The following is a 9,240-nucleotide window of genomic DNA, read 5'->3' on the forward strand; positions in this document are numbered from 1 at the left end:
TTAAAGTAGTGCACTTTTTCATTTTGGTCACTAAAATGCCACCAAAGCCGACTAAAGGAGGAAGCTCTATTCGGCCTCACCTGCGGCCTGCTTCTCCTGATGAGCCCTTGACCCATCCCGAGTCGGGGACTGCGGCCCAGGCCGCCACCAGTAGCGATGTCGGCGCTCTCAAGGCGGAGTTGCTTTCGGCTCTCCGCGAGGACTTTGCTGCCACACTTAAAACGGAGTTTCAAGCTATCATTGGTGAAACACTTTCCTCCATTAAGTCCGAGCTTCTCTCCTTCAAAAAGGAATTGTCCTCTGGCCTGTCCGCGATGCAGGAGAGTTTCACTGGGCTAAAGGTAACGGTCGCCGAGATGGAGCGATCCCTGTCTACCTGTACCGATGACATCGTTAGCCTCCAGAGAAACGTGGAGCATCTAACTAAAGCGGTAGCCAAGTTGGAGGATAAATGTGACGACTTGGAGTCCCGGTCCCGGCGTCAAAATATCTGCATCGTTGGGGTTCCAGAGGATGACCCATTGTCGGCATCCACGGCTGCTATTTCACGGTTGCTGAAGGAGGCCTTTGATCTCGCCGAGGAGCCGCTACTAGACCGTGCTCACCGTACTCTGGCCCCCAAGCCTAAAACAGGTGAGCGGCCCCGTCCCATTGTAGCGAGGCTACACTACTACGCTGACTGTGTTAAAATCCTGTCGAGGGCAAGGGAGCTTCAGCGGATTAAGGTGAACAATATGACCATCTCCGTTTTCCCCGACTACACCGCCAAGACAGCCCGAGCTCGTGCGGCCTTCGCGGACTGTTGCCGTCAGCTCCGAGGAATCGAAGGGGTCCGGTTCGGCCTGCTCCACCCAGCCCGGCTGCGGATTACCCATGATGGGGTCACACGGGACTTTACCTCTCCAGAGGAGGCCAATACTTACATTAAGATGATAACCAAGTGAGGAAAAAATGTATATATACTATAATATATTTAAGGAAGCAATTGACGTCTCCGGTTTATATTTCATGGTTTGAGGAGTGTGTTTTTCTTCTTCTGGGGTAAGGTATTTTTTTTTTAGGTTCAAAAATGTATGAGTCTGTTTTAAAATGTTTGTCCCTTACACGGTTAGTTTAAAAACAATATTTTCACTTAGGCATTCTTAGATTAGTGCCCGTCGTATATTTCCATTTTATACTGTGTGTCTAGTCCTGCGGGATTCACCCGACACTTAAAGGTGTTTTTGTTTTTTATGGTTTTTCTTGTTCCTGTTGCGCTATTTAGCTGAAAGTACAACTTTGTCAATGACTCCCATAGGAGTCTGCACCGCTCCTTCGTTTGGGGAAGGACAGTGCAAGCAAGGGGAGGGGGGTGGGGCGGGTGGTCTTTGTTTTTTTTGTTTTTTTGTTTGTTTTTTTTGTTGTTGTTGTTGTTGTTGTTTTTCGTTCTGTTTTTGTTTTGTTTTTTCCGTTTTGTTTTCCTTTGGGAGGGGGGTGCCTACTTACTTCTGCTATAAATGACTGATCTCATGTCCTGTGACATACAAGCCTCATCAAGTTCTTCCTCAGTTGGATTTTTAAGTTGGAATGTTAAAGGCCTTAACAACCCGGTGAAGCGTTCTAAAATATTTTCACACTTGAAGCGTCTAAATCCAGATATAGTATTTTTACAAGAAACACATCTGCAAGATACACATCATTGCAAGCTCAGGTACTCATGGGTTGGGGAGACCTTTCATTCAACCTTTAACTCTAAAGCCAGGGGAGTCGCTATTTTAATTAGTAAGAGGGTTGATTTTAGGGTTTCCAAAACAATTGAGGATAAAAATGGTAGATTTCTTATAATTGCTGGTAAACTATTTCATATTCCTGTTTTGTTGGTCAATATTTATGCTCCAAATTTTGACAACCCTGATTTTGCAAACAATCTATTTAGCACTCTTCCTTTTCTTGACACCCATTGCTTAATTCTTGCTGGGGACTTGAACTGTGTAATGAACCCGACACTAGACCGCTCCTCACCTCGTGTCTTTACTCAGTCCTCTATGTCCAAATCAATCTCTGACTTCATGTCTCAGAATGGGTTTGTAGATCCTTGGAGGACGCGTAATCCACAAACAAAAATTTTTTCCTTTTTCTCTCAGGTACACCAATCTTATTCCCGTATAGATTATTTTTTTGTTGATGGTTCTTTGATGCCTAAAGTCACATCCTCTGAATACCACCCAATTGTTATATCAGACCATGCTCCACTAAGCCTTGATATAAACTTCACTGGTAGACCTCGCTCCTGCCCTTCTTGGAGGTTCAACACTCTCCTACTATCTGCTGATTCATTCAACCAGTTCATTCTATCAGCAATCGATGACTTTCTTGCCTTTAATAAAAGCGATTCAGTCTCCTCCTCATTGTTATGGGAAACACTGAAAGCATATCTGCGTGGCCAGATTATTTCTTATTCAGCTAATCTTAATAAAAACCCCAGGGCCAAGGTAGCAGAAATTTCAGCAAAAATTCAGGACATTGACAACCAAAATGCCATTAATCCATCACTGATGTTATTGAAGCAACGACAGGATTTACAGACTGAACTTGATCTCCTCACAACAGCTGACGCAGAACGTCTTTTGATTCGATCCCGTGCTACCTACTACGAGCATGGTGAAAAGCCAAGTAGACTTCTGGCGCACCAACTGAAACGTAGAGCCAGCTCTCGCACAATTTCACAAGTTAAAGACCAGTCTGGCAATCTGGTTTTTGACCCTGTCTCTATCAGTGGGATTTTTAAGAGATTTTACTGCAATCTCTACAGCTCTGATTCACAGTCAGTTTCAGATGAGATGCTTGCCTTCCTCCAGAATTCTGACCTTTCCACAGTAAATAAATCAGTTTCTGATGAACTCGATGCTCCCATTAAAATAGAGGAAATTTTTGGCTCAATCAAATGTATGCAGAGCGGTAAGGCCCCAGGCTCAGACGGATTTCCCGGCTGAGTTTTTCAAAAAATTTAAAGACAAGCTGGCCCCTCTCCTTCTTGATGTATATAATGAATCACTGCGAAGTGGCCGGCTGCCCCCCACTTTAACGCAGGCATCTATTTCAGTTTTACTGAAGAAAGGCAAAGACCCTACGGCCTGTGAGTCCTACAGGCCCCTGTCTCTCCTAAATGTAGATTTTAAGATTTTGGCAAAACTACTTGCAATTCGGCTCGAGGCCGTTCTTCCACAGATTATCTCACAGGAACAGAATGGATTTATCAAAGGCCGTCAGTTGTTCTTTAACACACGTACAGTGCTAAGTACAATTTTTTCTGCTCACTGTCCCTCGTCTCCTGAGGTGATCATTTCTCTAGATGCAGAGAAGGCCTTTGATCGGGTTGAATGGGATTATCTTTTTGCTGTACTGACTAGGTTTGGGTTTGGAGACAGGTTTGTGTCTTGGATCAAACTTCTTTATACATCCCCTCAGGCTTGTGTCATCACCAACTCAGTTCGATCTGATTATTTTCCACTATGCCGTGGCACTCGACAGGGGTGTCCTCTTTCTCCCCTTCTCTTTGCTTTAGCCATAGAACCTCTTTCTGTTGCTCTGAAATCTCTCTCTTCCTTTCATGGCATTATCTGTGCAGGTGTTGAACTTAAGGTATCCCTGTACGCAGATGACCTTCTTTTATATGTAGCTGACCCCATATGTAGTCTTCCTCCAATTTTATCTGTCTTGGAAAAATTCAGCTCTTTTTCTGGCTATAAAATTAATTTGCTCAAGAGCGAATGTTACCCTGTGAACTCTTTAGCGTTAACACTTGAGCAGTCTGACATTCCTTTTAAGCTCAGCCCCTCGGGGTTTAGGTACTTGGGAATTAATATTACACGAACTTTGCCTTTACTGTTTTCTGAGAATTTTGCTCCCCTGGTCTCACAATTTGCATTAGATTTCCAGAGGTGGAATTCCCTCCCACTGTCACTAATTGGCAGGATTAATATTATCAAAATGAATGTGCTACCCAGATTTCTCTTTCTATGTCAGTGTATCCCCCTATTTTTGCCCAAACAGTTTTTTAAGTCCCTGGACCAGATGGTTTCTTCTTTTCTGTGGAATGGAAGGGCCCCTAGACTTAGGCTCTCTTTATTACAACAGTTTACCTCTAATGGGGGTCTTTCCCTACCAATTTTTTTAATGTACTATTGGTCTTCGCATATTCACAAGCTGACCTACTGGCTAAATTCGCCTAACCTGATTTGGTGTAAACTGGAGATTCAATCAATTTCTCCATGTTTTTCACCCGCCTCTCTTATCTATTCATCACTGCCTGTTAAAACATCTTCTGTTGCTTCAAATCCCATAGTGCTCTCTACACTTAAGATATGGTTTCAGTTCAGGTCGCATTTTAAATTCATATCCCCCTCTACCAGATTACCATTGTTAAGGAATCATCTATTTTCCCCTGCCACTACCAATGCCGCCTATTTGACGTGGCACGAAAGAGGCATAAAGACCATGAGAGCCCTTTACAAGGATGATGTCTTTCTTAGTTTCTCGGAGCTTTCTTCAAAATTTAACCTACCTCCCACTCACTTGTTTCTCTATTTGCAAATTAGACACTGTGTCTCATCACTGTTTCCAAATTTCCCAATTCTCCCTGCTGATCCTCCATGGGTTGACCTTCTGCTTGTTAGGCCTAATCAAAAATCACCTCTATCAAATATATATTGTATGCTTATGGCGACCGAATCTGACTTATCAGGTAAAATCAGAACCGCCTGGGAGCGTGAATTAGGTGTTGAACTGTTTGAATCATGGTGGGATAAGGTGAATCTCATCATGCGTTCAAGTACACCATGTGCTAGGCTACAGCTTATACAGTTTAAAGTGATAAACAGAGTCCATTTCTCAAAATCCCGTTTATCTAAAATTTTTCCTTCAATTGTAGACCAATGTGACAGATGTCACACCTCCCCTTGCAATCTAAGCCATATGTTTTTTTTCTGTCCGAGTTTGAACAAGTTTTGGAGTGATTTCTTTTCTGTACTTTCGGGGGTTTTTGGAATTCAGGTCCGAGAAGACCCTCTCATAGCCATTTTTGGAGTTCCAAAGACTCCTCTTAATATAACTACCCAGCAAAATGAGATCTTGGCCTTTTGCTCCCTTCTTGCTAGACGGTGTATCTTACTTCTTTGGAAATCTCCCACACCTCCATCTGCATTGCAATGGCTTAATACTGTCCGGACATTCTTGAGGATGGAGAAGATCTCACTCACAGTGAAAGGTAGTTCTGCAAAATTTATCCACAAATGGACACCCTTTGTGGAATATCTCAAATCTGTTCCTTAGTACAATGCAATTTACCCATCCTGCGACTATATTGAAAAGAATTTGAAATTTACTCCTTTTTTTTTTTTTTTTTTTTTTTTCTTAAGGTAGGCATAGGATTTAAGCACCCCCCCCCCCCTTTTATTCTTTTCTTTTGTTTTTATTTTTCATTTGTTTGTTTATTTGTTTATTTTCTTTAATGTTGTTTCTTCAATTTTCTGTTCTTCTGTTGGTATGTTTTTTTTGTATTTAAATGGCTCTTTTGTTTAAGAAATTAAAGTTAAAATGATTGGGAAAGAAACGCTTGAGAAAATGTCATGTAAGATGCATACAACACAATGTGTGTAAGTTTCTATAATCTCTTGATAAACAAATAAAAAAAAAAAAAATAGTGTTACTGACACTCATCTCTGACTCAGAGAAACGATTTCTCCCCTGTGATGTTCACACAGTGGTGAGTTACATGTGTGTGGAATTTTTACTCTTTTATAGAATTAAAGTTTTGCTTTTCTCTTACTTTCTTTTTTCTGTCATTTACTAAAAAATCTCTCAAAGAAATAATGAATTCTCCACACGTGTTTGAAGGTTGCATGCAAATATCATGTGATCTAAAAGTCAAACATCTGCTGATGGAGCAAAACAAGGCCAGATGTTCAGCAGCTGTATTGCTGCATGACATCAGCCCACAGCAGCAGAGACCGTGGAGCCAACATGTGAGAAACAAAGCAACACGCTGAACATCTGAACCACAGCAGGAAGAGCTACTCTTTGTAGACCTGTGGACAGGAAACACACAGCAGGTCCTGACAACGAGCAGCATATATTTTGTAAGTTGAGATAAATAATCTAGGACGTGATCATTTAGTGTTCTGTGTGTTAAAACAAGAATTTTGAAACAAATCCTGAAATTTATTGGGAGCCAATATAAAGAAGATTAAATAGCAGTAATGTGAGCTCGCTTGTTAGAACATGTTAGTCGTCTGGCTGCAGCATTTTGTATAACTTGGAGGTGAGAACGACATGATGTGTCCAGGCTGGTAAACAGGACATTACAATAATCTAAACACGATGACACAAATGTATGAACAGTTTTTTCCAGTTCAGCCGAGGAGACCATATGTCACAGTTAGAAATGTTCCTTAAATGAAAGAAACAGGAACGAGACAGATTTTATATGTGAGTTGAAGCCCAGAGAAGAATCAAATATTCCACCAAGATTTTGAATGTTGGACTTAAAGTTGAACAAAAAGAAGCAAGAACCAATTTTATATTTGTAGTTCATGAGGAGCTATGATCACGGTCTCAGTCTTGTTGGTGTTTAACACAAAGTATTTGCTACAGAGTGAATCAGTCCCCTGATTTAAGCAGTGGACTAGGGTGGATAGACTATTATGCTGATGAGGCTGAATGTCAATGGCATAGAAATGATAAGAAATGTTATTAAAAGATTGAATAATGCCATCCGAGGGGGCGGTGTGGCAGCAATTTTTCACACCAGCCTATTAATCAATGAAAGACCAAGACAGACGTTTAATTCATTTGAAAGCCTGATGCTTAGCCTCGTCCACCCCAGCTGTAAAACTCAGAAACCAGTCTTACTTGTTATCATCTATCGTCCACCTGGGCCTTACACAGAGTTTCTCTCTGATTTCTCACTTTTTATCTGATTTAGTGCTCAGATCAGATAAAATAATTATTGTGGGTGATTTTAACATCCATGTAGATGCTAAAAATGACAGCCTCAACATGGCATTTAATCTGTTATTAGACTCAATTGGCTTCTCTCAAAATGTAAAAGAACCCACCCACCACTTTAATCACACTCTAGATCTTGTTTTAACATATGGCATAAAAACTGAACATTTAACAGTGTTTCCTGAAAACCCTCTGCTGTCTGATCATTTCCTGATAACATTTACATTTACAATGATTGATTACACAGCAGTGGAGAGTAGACTTTATCACAGTAGATGTCTTTCTGAAAGTGCTCTAACTAAGTTTAAGAATATAATCCACCCACTGTTATCATCTTCAATGCCCTGTACCAACATAGAGCAGAGCAGCTATCTGAACGCTACTCCAACAGAGGTCCATTATCTTGTTAATAATTTTACCTCCTCACTACGTACGACTCTGGATACTGTAGCTCCTGTGAAAACTAAGGCCTCAAATCTGAAGTACCTGACTCCGTGGTATAATTCTCAAACACGTAGCCTAAAGCAGATAACTCGTAAGCTGGAGAGGAAATGGCGTGTCACAAATTTAGAGGATCATCATTTAGCCTGGAGAAATAGTTTGCTGCTTTATAAGAAAGCCCTCCGCAAAGCCAGAACATCTTACTATTCGTCACTGATTGAAGAAAATAAGAACAACCCCAGGTTTCTCTTCAGCACTGTAGCCAGGCTGACAAAAAGTCAGAGCTCTGTTGAGCCAACCATCCCTTTAACGTTAACTAGTAATGACTTCATGAACTTCTTCACAAATAAAATTTTTTTCAATAGAGAAAAAATTACCAATAATCATCCCACAGATGTAATATTATCTACAGCTACTTTTAGTACCATTGATGTTAAGTTAGACTCTTTTTCTCCAATTGATCTTTCTGAGTTAACTTCAATAATTACTTCCTCCAAACCATCAACGTGTCTTTTAGACCCCATTCCTACAAAACTGCTCAAAGAAGTCCTGCCATTAATTAATTCTTCAACCTTAAATATGATCAACCTATTTCTAATAATCGGCTATGTACCACAGGCCTTCAAGCTGGCTGTAGTTAAACCTTTACTCAAAAAGCATCTCTAGACCCAGCTGTCTTAGCTAATTATAGGCCAAGCTCCAACCTTCCTTTCATATCAAAAATCCTTGAAAGAGTAGTTGTCAAACAGCTAACAGATCATCTGCAGAGGAATGGCTTATTTGAAGAGTTTCAGTCAGGTTCCAGAGCTCATCACAGCACAGAAACAGCTTTAGTGAAGGTTACAAATGATCTTCTTATGGCCTCTGACAGTGGACTCATCTCTGTGCTTGTCCTGCTAGACCTTAGTGAGATTCCCATGATGCATTGAGTTTTTCCTTTCCAGTCACCTTTCTCACTCACTATGTGTTAACAGACCTCTCTGTATCGAATCATATCTGTTATTAATCTCTGTCTCTCTTCCACAGCATGTCTTTATCCTGTTTTCCTTCTTTCACCCCAACCGGTTGCAGCAGATGGCCCCGCCCCTCCCTGAGCCTGGTTCTGCCGGAGGTTTCTTCCTGTTAAAAGGGAGTTTTTCCTTCCCACTGTCGCCAAAGTGCTTGCTCATAGGGGGTCATATGATTGTTGGGTTTTTCTCTGTATCCATTATTATAGGTTATACTGTACAATATAAAGTGCCCTGATGCGACTTTTGTTGGGATTTGTCACTATATAAATAAAATTGAATTGAATTGTATGTGATCATGTGGTAGGAATGTATGAATGTAGGAATGCTCCTCTTCCTCAGAGGATCCAGCTGTCAAACACACAACAACAACATCACACTGACTCCACTCTGACATCACTGATCAATAATCAAAGAACACACAGATCAAACTGATTGATCAGCCATCAGAGGAGTCAGATCAATGGAGCTGCTTCTGTTCCTGATGTCCCCTGTTTGATCCTGGACCTGAACTCTCCCTGCAGAGGAGACACAAGACAGTCAGACAATGAAGTTTCATTTCCAGTCAAAGCACCTCTAAAAACTAAAACACTGAAGTGATATTTTATTCACATCAGAATTACATGTGAGAAGAAAATTTACAACCTCATTGTTCCAGACTGTCAGAATCAAAGAGCATCACTGACTCACACTGGAATGTGGCTGAATGTAAGTGAAGCTCTCAAATAACCGGTCAGTTTATGTCCCTACACTCACCTGTGGTCGTGAGCTTTGGTAGTGACTGAAAGAACCAGACTGCAGATACGAG

Source organism: Pelmatolapia mariae, linkage group LG3_W (genome assembly GCF_036321145.2).
Source record: "Pelmatolapia mariae isolate MD_Pm_ZW linkage group LG3_W, Pm_UMD_F_2, whole genome shotgun sequence".
Classification (NCBI taxonomy): domain Eukaryota; kingdom Metazoa; phylum Chordata; class Actinopteri; order Cichliformes; family Cichlidae; genus Pelmatolapia; species Pelmatolapia mariae.